This window comes from Parasteatoda tepidariorum, chromosome 9 (assembly GCF_043381705.1).
Source record: "Parasteatoda tepidariorum isolate YZ-2023 chromosome 9, CAS_Ptep_4.0, whole genome shotgun sequence".
Lineage (NCBI taxonomy): Eukaryota > Metazoa > Arthropoda > Arachnida > Araneae > Theridiidae > Parasteatoda > Parasteatoda tepidariorum.
In genome coordinates this window covers 88481707-88495531 of record NC_092212.1, presented here as the reverse complement: position 1 = coordinate 88495531, position 13825 = coordinate 88481707, and positions in this window count along the sequence as shown.

Below are 13825 nucleotides of genomic sequence, written 5' to 3'. Positions count from 1 at the left end.
AGGTGAGCCCAACATGTTTTTAAACCTACTTTTAAGAATATTATTGGGTACACCACCTACAATTCCATAGAGAGAAACGCGAAGATTATGAGGTAGGAAAAAAATAATATGACTTATTCTCAAAGGAAAAAAAAAACTACTGCTGTTTTGGAGGAGGAGGGAGGGGGGGAATATCCATCTCGAGAAGTTAGCCTTCTTAAAACCGAAACTTCTCCGCTTAGCTGGAGAGCATGCCACGGGCCAACTCCACTGATTACGGAAAAAAACAAAAGATAAAAAATAAAAATATAGGTCCAAAATTACATTTCCAACTGCCTGCAGCGCACATCGCGATTTGTTATCTTGCAAAATACATCATCGAGAGGACTATAAATCAAACAGTAGCTGCAAGCAACTCTCTCTCTCTTCTAGCATCAACTGTTTTGGATGATAACTTTTTTTTCCCCCTTCAAACATTGAATGTCGTAACCAAATGTAGCACTAGAAGGTACTTTTTTTCCCCTCTTCCGTCATAGAAAACGACACGAGAGATAAGAAGGTCACAAAACACTCGAGACAACAAAAGAGATTTTTGCAGATACTTCTAAAACAAGAACTGAAAAAAAAAAACGCCCCGCATGGTGTTTAGGATTTAATGTAGGACCCTATAAAGTTGGGGGCACAATTAAATCATTCTAAGTGACTGGAATCGCTTGATTCAATTCGAATGAATGCATGAATCAGCTGATTCGTAACACAAGTCGAATAACTTATTTACAGATTACTCTTGTCTTTAGAAAGAGCTTGTTTATTATAATGACCTATTTTATTTTATAACCGTCGTTGAACAGCCGACCCAATTTTCGGGTTTACGACTACTAATGTTCAACTCCGAAGCCTTGTCATATTAAACCCAATCCAGAAGACAAGGATGCTCCTGGATCAAGTATTGGGTGAAATTTGCCCGCGGATGACTTTTTGATGGAACTAACCCTTATTTGCGTTATATAGAGAGAAAACCATTAAAATCTCCAACAGTTAGTATGACGGCAAAGGGACTTCAACCCATGATCCGTGTACAACTGAGGATATTTCACGTCGATACTGTGATCGGTGCAAGCCGGATGTGGATTTGTAACCAGCAACCATCGCTGGGATTCGAACCTGGTTCACCTCATTGGAACGCGAGCGCTCTATCCCCTGAACCATCGCTGCTTTATAATGATCGATTTTAAATTATTTTATAACTGTGCGACTACTAATGTTCAACTCCGTGGCCTTGTAATTTTAAACCAACCCAGAAGACGAGGAAACCCCTGGATCAGTGCCCCCAGAGGTGACTCCATAGATTAAACATGTATTAGTCCATATTTACTACACGGGGTGTCCACGGCCGGCAGGGATCGAACACGCGACCTCTTGGACGTGGGCTCAGTGCCCTACCAACCAGGCTATAATGATCGATTATAACATGTGGTTTCATATACCAAAAAAATGATACTGTGCTCATCATTTCTCTGAAAACATTTTTAGCGTGAAAACTTTTATACCGCCCCTAATAATGGTAATCTGAAATCAATATCAAAGCATCCATGAAATCGTTATAAAATCAATGCTTAAAATGATCTTTTTCTTTCTCTTTTCTCAAGTTTTGAGAGCAAAAATCTCATTGTTCTCTTTAATAGAACAAAGTTACAGATTACACTTAAAGGTTAAAAAAAAACGTGAAACAGGAATGAGTGAAAACTGTCCATAAATTAAGAAAGAATCATACAATAATCATCGCTTTTTCAATAAGGCAAATCTATCTTCAAATAGATGCCCCCACCTCCACTCAAAAAAGTGCTCGATATTTCAAAAGGAACTTACAGCGAAGAAAAACATTTTCAGGAACTTTTGAAACAAGTTGAATTTCACTAATCAAAAAAGAAATATTTTAAATGTCCTCTGTAAATTGAAAAATTATAACTAATGCATAGTTAAAGTATCAAATGTAGATTCATTAAAAAGAAAATATAAATGTAGTAATTAATTCAACTTTTAGGACTCTTGAAGAGTTTTACTTTGAAAAACAAATTTCCGGATATTATGCTCTATAAAAATATGCTTTAAGGTCTTTATTTTATAACCGTCGTTGAAGTTTGGGTTTACGACTATTAATGTTCAATTCCGTAGCCTTGTCATTTTGAACCCAATCTAGAAGAGAAGGAAACTCTTGGATCAGTACTCCCAGAGGTATTGATTTGTTATGGGAGCATGGGGGACTTTGTGACCTGACAGATTTAACGTGCATCAGTCACCATTTACTACACTGAGAGCCAGCGGGGATCTAACCCAAGATCACTTGGACATGGTCCCAGTGCCCTACTAAACAGGCTATCCCTGCCCCGGGGTCATTATTTGAAATATTTTAAAATATTTTTTAAATCCTTTTTACAAAGTAGAAAATGATTCAGTTGGAAATATATAGTATGATCTAGCATGACGCTCAATAGGTGTTGGTGGCTAATGAATAGTGAAAGAAAGTGAATTAGGCTGATTTGGAATAGAGGTATTATTTGACAGTAAAGAGCCGTATTAAGACAATATTTAATATGAGATAAAATTTGGGGGTGGAGTGAAGAAAATATGTGAACGAATGACTTAAGCCAGTGTTTCCCAAAGTGTGGTACGCGTACCCCCAGAGGTACGGGAACAGTTTAGCGGGGGTACGCGTTCTTATGCGAAATATCTTGCAACAAACGAAAATTTAAAAAAAATTTATTTACAAACAAAGCTAGCCAGGGAAATTTACGATTACGTATTTTTCTATTGGCTATTTTTTGCAGAGTTAACAGTTAATAATTAGGGGTATCAACAGCCAGTTGTGATTTATAACTTTTGGGCAATTTTTTTACAGTAAAAAATATATTCATTTTGTATTAGTGGTACACAGCGTTACGAAAAATTTAGAAAGCGTACACAAAAGTCATAAGTTTGGGAGACACTGACTTAAGCCATTATTCAAAAAGAAGTAACTAGTTTAATTTTTCCTCATAATCCTTCCAAAATCAAAATATTTGATGGTTTTCCATTGATGGACCAACATAATCTTGATGGTAACTATCGATAATTCCATCATGAATCATTATATTTTTTTATGGTAAACAACATAAGTAATCATCATCCAAATGCAGGAATTCGGACAGAAGTATGATGGTCCAACATAAGAATAGCAACACTTGTTTTGATGGTTTGTTCATGTTGAACCATCAGAAATTTCCATCACAGTTTCTTAGAAATCAAATGTTGGAACGATCGTGTACAACCATCATTCCAATGTAGATATTCGGACTGATTCATGATGGTCTAACATAAAAAGACCAAATTGTTGTGATGGTATATTCCTGAGAACCAACAAGAATTAACATTAAACCATCGTGGAAATGTAGAGTTGGAACCACCACGGATTATTCATTCATGGCAATCAAACTTTTCTTGATGGTTAACCATCATCAACTTTCATCGTGGAAAGATGGAAGTTTATGGCCATGTCAAAAACCATGAACGCATGATGAAAAATGTTGTATGATGGTAACCATCAAATGATGTTAGACCATCATGAATCGCACTGAAACCAAAATAAACCATCGAAATGTTTTGATCAAGGATTTTAACTTGGTTTTACACACTACTAATACTACAACGTTTTTGCTTTTGCATCTTTATCTAAATCTCTCGTGAGTTATTTTGAGTTATACCACAAGTGAAATGAATTTTGATATTTAAAATGGTTATTAAAAACTTGTGAAACTACTATTCAGACTAGGTGTTCTGTTTGCAACTCTCAACATATTATTGCCAAACGGAATGTATCATTTATAGAACTGAACGATACTACAAATTTGTATCGTTTCTTGACCGCCTTTTTATCGACAGAAAGAAATATTTCAAAGACCATTATTTGAACTCAAGTTTCCTCATGGATTGAACCATTTTCCAGCAAATAAATAAACTAACAAAATTTAATATATATATGTATAATCTAACATCCAAATGGACTAAAAAGGTGACATTATTTTTTTAGTGTTGTTAGAATCTTAAGCGATAAACGTAATGAGCCTCATTTTCGTATTAAGCTTCGATCAATACCGAAAATTATTCCCCTGTTGAACTCCTTATGTTTATCGTTTTAATTCTGTAAAAAATAAGAATATTTTTTTTCTCCTTTTTTACCTTCTTTAAATACGTAATATTTATAATTTATCTTTTATTAATAATTTTTCAAAATTTTAATTATTTATTTTAGTTGCTATCATCACCAATAATTCTCCTCACGCTTTGAAAATAATGTTTTTCGTTTTAGATTTTTATTTTATTTTATAACCGTTGTTGAACAGCCGTCCCAATTTTTGGATTTACGACTACTAATGATCAACTCCGTAGTCTTGTAATTTTGAACCAATCCAGTAGACAAATAAGCTCCTGGATCAGTACCACCAGAAGTATTGATTTGTTATGGGAACATGGAGGACTTCGAGACTCGACGGATTTAACTCGCATCAGTCACCACTTACTACACACTTCGGGCGACGGGGATCGAACCCACGACCTCGACATCGGCCCAGTGCTCTACCAACCAGGCTATCCCGGCCTCGTTTTAGGTTTTTTTTTCTTTTTTTTTTTTCATAACCGTCGTTGAACAGCCGAGCCAATTTTGCGTTTACAACTTCTAATATTCAACTCCGTAGCCTTGTAATTTTGAACCAATCCAGAAGACAAGGAAACTCCTGTATCAATACCCCCAGAGGTATAGATTCGTTATGGGAACATGGAGGACTTTGAGACACGACAGATTTAACGTGCATCTTCTGCCGGCGGGGATCAGACAAAAATAAAGTTCTCTTCTCCTCTTTAGCCCTCTGAAAAATATTTCTTTCAGTTTAGTATATAGTAGCTGCCCTACTACTATCAAAATGAAATCACGCAACTCCAGAAATTATAAGGGTCGAATGTAGTTTTTATTTTATCATAAGCAATCATCATACCTTTCCCAACTCTTTTTTTTTTTTTTAAAGCTTTTTCCTGGTGATAATTCAATTGATATTAAAAGCTGGTGTTTCATTAAAATTTAGTAAAACACATTTTTAGAAAGAGAGCCCCTCTATATTTAAATGTAACGGTAGTCAAAATCATTTTAAATCGCATTTATTCAAATAAGATTGTATTAATTTTGCTCCCACCATTAAGTACAAAAATAAGAGTATGCAAAATTTTTATGCGCAACCTTAACTAACGCGAATTTTCAGACAGAGTTTTGTTCTTTGTTACGCAACACATAAGGAGAATTAATGCTAAACTTCCTTTGTGGGAGTCTAGGTAGCAAAAGATTACGGGACAAAACACGTTTCTACGTTATGGGCGGCCATCATTCCGGAGGAGTCTATTGTGCCCTCTTTTTACCCCCCTCCCTCTCTTCTGCCCCGCAAAGTGTTGGAATACATATTGGTCATAAAGTCCCCTCTTCTTTTCTTTTACAAACGACGCCTTTCAAAGAAAGAGAACGCTCTCTCTCAGATTGTGGAAGAAAGGGGCAACATATGGTGACGCCCATAGAGAAGAGTTATCTTCTTCGAGGCGACTATAGAAGAACCCCCATCCTTAAAATACAGCAGTTCAGATCATTTTTTGGTGTACATTCTACACTCTTTAATACGACCTGGGCAAAAAAGTCCTGTTAGAACGTCCGCACTATAATCTTATAGAGAAATTTAGTCATTTGATTTAACAGTTTCAAAGTAATTTTTCGAACTATTATTTCATATGAATACAGCAGTTCAGATCTTTTTTTGGTGTGCAATACAGTCGGACCTCTATTTAACGAAGTCGTTAAATCCCGATAATAAGTTCGTTATATGGAAAATTCGTTCAATAAAAAATAACCTTTTGAAATACTTAAACAGGTTTTAATTTCATAAACACTAGACATAATTTGAATAGAAATTGATACACCTTTATCTTGTAAACCAGTATCTACTATTTATTTTATAAAACCTAACCTTAAAAGAAATCTGCATGGAAAGAAAGAATAGAGCAAAACATTATCCGATGCATGCTACATACATTTTCAACCAAAAAAAAAATAGTTGTACTCATTATAAAGGTATTTTTAAATATGCATTACCCTATACGTTCTTAAGTTTAATAGCTGCTGATAAAATTCGTTCATTTCGTCTGAGAATTTCGTTTGAAATGCAAACGAAAAGGGATTTTACTACTTTCTGTAAAAATGGCTCCGAAAATCAATTCAAGGTGATTTTCCCCATAAAATACGTTAACAAGTTTGAAATATTTTGGGAAATAGGGAAAGTGGATCTCAAAGAAAAGTTCGTTAAATAGAAAATTCACTTCGCTATTTGGAAGTTATTTCACGAAGAAATTTCTAAAATGTTCTTTGTTATTCGAAAAAATTAGCAAAATAGAGAAATTCTCAAAACAGAAGTTCGTTGAATAGAAGTCCGACTGCATATACAGGGTGTTTTATAAAGTCCCAGACCCCTTTTGATGTTTAATAACTCATAAAATAATAAAGATAGATTAAAATTAATAACATAAATGGTTAGATAGACTCAAAAGTTTCATGACCCTTGTCAATGAACTTCCACGTGTGCCCCCTTCGTCGCACGGAGAATATCAAGTCGATAGTCAATTTCACGCCAGGTAGCGGCAAGCATGTCGGCATCCACAGAGGCTATTGCGGTTGTAATTCTGGCTTTTAGGCCATCAATGTTCGACACGATCCTCCTGTAAACATTGTCCTTTATAAATCCCCAAAGAAAAAAGTCCAGCGGCGTTATATCAGGTGATCTGGGTGGCCAAGGAATTGGACCTCCTCGCCCAATCCATCTTCCTGTAAAATGGTCATTCAAAGAACTACGAACGATGATACCCCAATGAGGTGGTGCACCATCTTGTTGCAAAAAGACATGTGGCTGAAGCTCTTCTAGTTGTGGAAATACGAAGTTTTCCAACATGTCTAAGTATACGACTGGTGAGATACGACTGTTGAGTCTTTTCTGCAAAATGACTCGGTCGTGCATTAGTCCACACCACACATTAACCTTTTGGGAATCCCTTTGTGTCTCACGGCATTGAAACTTTTTTAGTCTATCTAAACATTTGTGTTATTAATTTTAATCTATCTTTATTATTTTATGAGTTATTAAACATCAAAATGGGTCCGGGACTTTATAAACACCCTGTATATTCTACACACTTTAGTACAACCCAGGCATAAAGACCCGTTGGAATGTCCGCGCTGTCCTTCTAATAGAGAAATTTAGTCATTTGTTTTAATGGTTTCAAACCATTATTTTATTTGATGTTAGCACACAATAAATGTAAAATACCTTTGAATGAAACAGTAGTACTTATAGTAACCTGTGTGATTGTCTCTTTAAAGGACTAAACAGCCGTCACATTTTTCTAGTTTGAAAATTGTATTCACTCTTTCTGTGAATACCCTTTTTGTTAACTATGCAATATTATTTTAAAGAAAGGGAGAAAAAAATAAATTTGCTCAACTTTTTTGTCCATTATCTAATTTTTATTAAAAATGAAGCATTGCTTTCTTTAGAGGTTATACTCGCAGTATTTTTGGGCATTCACAATAGAACGACCAGACCACGAGAGTCGTTATATCGAGAGTCAACTGTATATAAAGAAAGAGAAAAAAGCTATCGTTAAATGAACCCGATTGAGCTAATTTTAATTACCGCTATACATCATTTCAAAACACAACTCATATAAATTTTAATTAGTCTTCAAAATAACGCTTCCCTTATAAATGACTGCATTCAATTCTTTAAATCTACATTTTTCTATCATACATTTATTTTTATTAATGCATAATCTAACAAAATTTCAAGCCACATCTGCAAACAGCTGAATTTATCATTTAAGCTACGAAAGATTTATGCAAATAAGAAAACAATATGAATGGCTGATTTTTCCATGACGCTAATGACGTCGTTCACTACGTTCTGAAAATTTGACAACTTTATCACACTTTAAGGATTGGAATTCACGTTTTGAATTAGAAAAATGTTTAATTTTGCAATAAAATTTTTCTTAACTTATATACTATTTCCACGAAACATTCTTTATTAAGCATGTTTTGAAAAAGAAAAAATTATGATTTTCTCATTTATTGAATTAGAGCACTTTAAAAAAAACTTTTTCAGCATAAAATGTTTAGTTTAGAAAGGAAACAAAACACTTTTCACCGTTTTCTATATGTTTGAATTAGATAAGGATGTTATTAAAATCTAACGAATCATTATGGAGGTCAACAGCAAAGATTAACTTTTTAAAAACCAGTTTATACAGTCACTGTCGAAATTATTAAACGCACTGTATGATTCTTTGTAAAATCTTAATTATCAGGTGATAGTCTACGACAGGGGTGGCGAACCTTTATACACCAACGTGCAATTTTCTCTAAAAAAATTACTTAATGATACTTTATTACATAGACGTGCCGTCAAATAATTTTGACTTCGTGATTACTGGGAAAATAATACTAAAAACTATCAACTCAAAACTCTTTATTTACATTGAAAAAAAATAATACATTTTGCAATGTTTCAATTATACAAGTAATTCAACTTAAAGTAACATCAATGTGACTTTTGTTGTTGCAGATTAGATGACCAATAACTTATTCTAAGATGTTACTTTAAGCAGGACTGTTGATTTTTTTTTTGCTAGTTATTTGTTGTTAGCTTGTTTTTTACGGTTATTAATTGTTTTTTAGTATTAATTTTTTTTATTAGTAATTGTTTTATATTTTGTTTGTTTTTTGTGAATTTTAATTTAATTGTTTCATAGCGTAATAAAATTTGTGTAATAACAATTGTGATCGGTGGAGTGCCCAAAATATTGTGTCGCGTGCCATTGGTTCGCCATCCCTGCTCTGCAACTTTAGTGTTTTTATACGCTAAAACCGGTTAAATTTATTTATTGGGTATTAATTGGGGTTAACATTGTAATGCAATAGGTTAAAAGCAAATACAAATGGGAAGTATGTAAAAAATATCCGCTGCAAAAATCCATTACATTTATGTTCAACTATAAGAGTATTGCCTATAAACTCGTGCAAAACATGCAATTATTAAAACACAGCAGAGTGTCTCATAATTGGGTCTCATTATCTAATAATTGGGTCTCAATATAGTACCGGATGTAATAAATATTCTACATTTATATATTATATCGTCTCATGTTTCCGATTGTCAAATTTATATTATATATAGTCTAATTTCATCAATTTATACATGAACATAAACACTAGACAAACCGGATTCAGTCGCATTGAAAACAATAAAGCTGTATAGTATCATCTGATAATGAAGATTTTATATAGAATCTTATAAGGGAGTGTAATAATTTGGTGCTGGAGTGTATAAGAAACTGACTGGCTTCCTTATCGTATCAGTCTCATTTAAATCAATCAAAGATTTCAAAGCGTGTATCATTCATTTTATAAATTTGTTTCCACTGACTGACTTGCATCGATCACTCTCAGAGATGAAACCCAAATAAATCAAAAAAGAGAGAGAGGGTGATGAGAAGATTAGTTTGATTGTTCCGGAAAACGGAGTCCTGATTTGCCCCCCTGTCTTTTTATCCCAGCGTTGGAACAACTGGATAGAGAGGACCCCGCTATTCTGTCGGAGAAAGAAGAAAAAAAAAGGAGGGGGAGGGGGAGACTTGTCCTCATTTAGCTCCTAATCTACTTGTGGTTGACTTCCCCCTTCGTTTCGAAGTTGAAAAATTCTGCCAACCTTCGCCAAAAAATGTCGGAAATAAAACACAACGAAAGGAGAAGAATAAACGGAAATGTATAATGAAGAAAAGTGACCAAATAAATAAAAAGAAAAAGGAAAGTAGCTGAGTCAGTGCTGAATTTCATATTTTCGGGACTACTCGTGGAGTGGAGGGGGTGGGTTGGGAGGTTGAGTTATCTGCATTTAACATCAAACGCAGGACACGTTTCGAGAATTGAATAGTCTCATTAATCAATACATATGTGAGGATAGACAGAAAATCCTCTACAATAAACGAGAACTGAAAACTAATACATTTTTATTTATTTATTTTACAATACAGATCGTATTACAATCGTATTTACAAAGTTTTTTTTTTTTAAAATCTTATTTTCGGTTTTTGAGTGGGACAAAAGTAGGCTTTAATCGCTTTCCTTATCTTTTTTTTTTTGTTGAAAAAAAATGCAAAAAATCAACATACTTTTTTTATTTCATTAATAAATACAAGGAACTAAAAAAAAAAAAACTTAATACACAAGTTTTAAGTAGAAATTTAATTTTTCTTTTTTACCGTCAGTTTACATTTAACTACCAAACATTTAATTTACCATCCCGAGTTATTTCGGGCAAATGAAAAAAGTTAAATCTGAGTCTTTATATGATAGTTCTTAAAACAAGGTGCAATTCAATTTGATACTTTTCAAATGTCAGTGAAGGAATACGCCATTTATTTTAATTGATATGAAAATTCAGCAACCATCGTATCTACAATCGCGCAAAACACGTGTGCAGTCCAACATCAAAACTACCAAATAATACTTTGCAAATTTCCAATCACAGCAGATTAACAGCACACAGCTTCCGACCGAATAAAAACGTTATAAAACAAAAGGTACTGACACATTCTGTTAAGCCCGAGTTATCTCGGGATAATAAATATTTTTAATATATACATACCCGAGTTATCTCGGGATAATAAATATTTGTAACATATACGTACCCGAGTTATCTCGGGATAATAAATATTTGTAATATATACGTACCCGAGTTCACTCGGGATAATAAATATTTGTAATATATACATACCCGAGTTATCTCGGGATAATAAATATTTGTAACATATACATACCCGAATTATCTCAGGATAATAAATATTTGTAATATATACATACCCGAGTTATCTCGGGATAATAAATATTTGTAACATATACATACCCGAGTTATCTCGGGATAATAAATATTTGTAACATTACGTACCCGAGTTATCTCGGGATAATAAATATTTGTAACATATACGTACCCGAGTTATCTCGGGATAATAAATATTTGTAATATATACGTACCCGAGTTATCTCGGGATAATCAGGGAAGCGCTTAAAGAGTTTTATTGCTTTCGATGTATGATTACACCAGTATCGAGAAAAATACGTCCTTTTTAAGGAGCATTTTATAAACTTGATTTTTCTGTGAATAGGCATGGGAGCCTTTATTATAAATTATTTAGAGAGGTTGATAAGGCGCATTGATAAGGTGCATTACAATGGAAACAAAACATTCATTTTATACTTTTTTTTATAACCGTCATTGAACACAAGACGAAATCTTGGGTTGACGACTGCTAATGTTCAACTCCGTAGCCTTGTCATTTTGAACCCAATCCAGAAGACAAGGGAACTCCTGGATCAAGTATCGGGTGAGGGGACTCTAACCCCTGATCCGTCTACCACTGAGGATATTTTACATCAGCACTGGGGTCGGTGCGAGCCGGGTGCGGAATTCGTATCGACTAGCAATCGCTGAGATTCGGACTCTATTCACCTCGTTGGAAGGCGAACGCTCTATCACCTGAGCCAATACGGCTTAAGCAAAATATCTAGGTTCAATTCATCTAACTAAACCGACATTTGAATTTATGGAATGATTTAATTTGAGCTTAAGAAAAGAAAGAAAAAAAAAAGTCTGCATGACAATCATAAAAGTTATTTGAATGAAATAAATATGATTCTGAATTTAAGATGCGTAAAAAAAGCAGCCCAAAATTTTACATCCTTTAGGGCTCCATTTATTTGTGCTTATATCTCACAATCACAGGGACATTCGTAATCGGATATATTCATTTACCGTCATGTGGGGCTACTTTGTGCAGGATTTCGCAGTTTTTGAACTTTCACATGTAAAAAAACTATGTTAATTCAAACTCTAGTAAAATTTATCGATATTATATTCATAACTGGACTCAGACGAGTGAATTTGATCAATATTGACATTATTTGTGTGTAATATTTACAAATAATAAGTCAAAACATACCTTGCACAAAGTAGCCCCCAAGTGGGCTTTGTGCAGGGATAGGAATTCAGTTTAATAATCCTGTTTTTAGTAAAATATTGATATAAAATTGTTAAAAAAGTTAATTGTTGACATTTTTAATAACAAAAACATCAAGATATGTAAAGATATTAGTTTGAAAATAATTTTCAGCGTTAAAAAACCATTTTTTATAAAGAATTTTTTCTTAAAAAGAATGTTTATTTCAAAACATTTGAGTTTAAACAAAAGGAAACCATATACATTTTTGAACATTGAAATGGATGAAATTTCAAAAATAATAATTATTACATATTCATTAACATTTATAATATTGATAAATTTGAACATAACATGCTTGAATGAACATGACAGAACTTGCTCTTCAGTTTCTGTCAAAATCACCTGATGTCCTATAAAATATATTTTTATGTGTTAAATCGTTTGATTAATTCATTAGAAAAATCTTTGTAGAAGAAAAATAATAGTTTACCAGCACGTTTCACGTGTTTCTTGTGAATTTTATTAGAGATAGTATTTCTGTGGATTTTGTACTTCCGAGAAGCTTCTGCAATCGACATACCACCAGCAACTGCTTGCAAACATTGTTGCAGCTTTTCTAAAGTGTAATCACGGTAGTTTCTCGTTCCAGGTATTTTTTTATAACGTCTGACCATTTTTCTGTCGAAAAAAAAAACGAATGAAACTTTGCACAAAGTAGCCCCAAAGTGCATTTTTTTTCATTTTCCGTTTATTTGTTATTAATTTTCAAATTTTTTTAACGCTAACATGATATAATTGTTTATTAATATATAAATAAAACATTTTGCACTTACTACAATTGTTTTATCAACGTCTTTGTATTTCACAGCAAAAGTTTCCACGCACACTTTTCGACGTCCGACGTTCTCGGAAAGTTGTTGACATTAAAATTCCAAAAAAATATTTGTAGTAATAGAGGAGACTTCTATCTTCAAATTCCACGCATTTTTAACGCGAAAAAAATTTAATACTGAATAGCAGCACTTGAAAAGTGCCAAATTCAAATTTGCACAAATAGCTCCACATGACGGTACCCTAAATTTTTGCGAATATCATTAGACATTAAAAATAGGTTCTACCAAGAGTTTTATTTTATTTAAAGCTTTTAATTATGTTAAAATCTTTTAAAGGAAACAAATTCCTTAAATTATCAAATATAATATGAAATTTGAACTCATCAAAAATAGAGACTATTTTTGATGTAATCGTGTAACATGACGCATCTTTTCGTTGTCAAATTTTCCTTTTTTTTTAAGTTTAACTAAATCAAAAACTAAAAAGAATAAATTTTATAAAGTGCTTTACTATACAATTCGTACATGATTTGAGAACAATATTAGTACGCTTATTAAATAGTGAAGCAGTAAAAAGATATATTTAAAAGAGTTTCAATTCAAAGTATGGCTATTTGTAAAGTGAAGTGGACAGAAAAATGTTGCAAACGTCAGCGAAAAAAGGGGAAAGAAACCATCCAACAGCTGATAAGCGCTCCCAAAAAGAATCCGCCAAAGAGATTTCTTTCTTTTTTTTTATTAATCTGTTAGGAGGCAACTTCATCGGTCTGGCTTCCTTCTTACGTTACCTTATTGTAAGAGAAGATCATTTTTTACCTGACAACGATCAGGTTTCAACACCACACACAATATAGTCACTCATAAAGATAACACACTTATTCCATTAACATACATATATA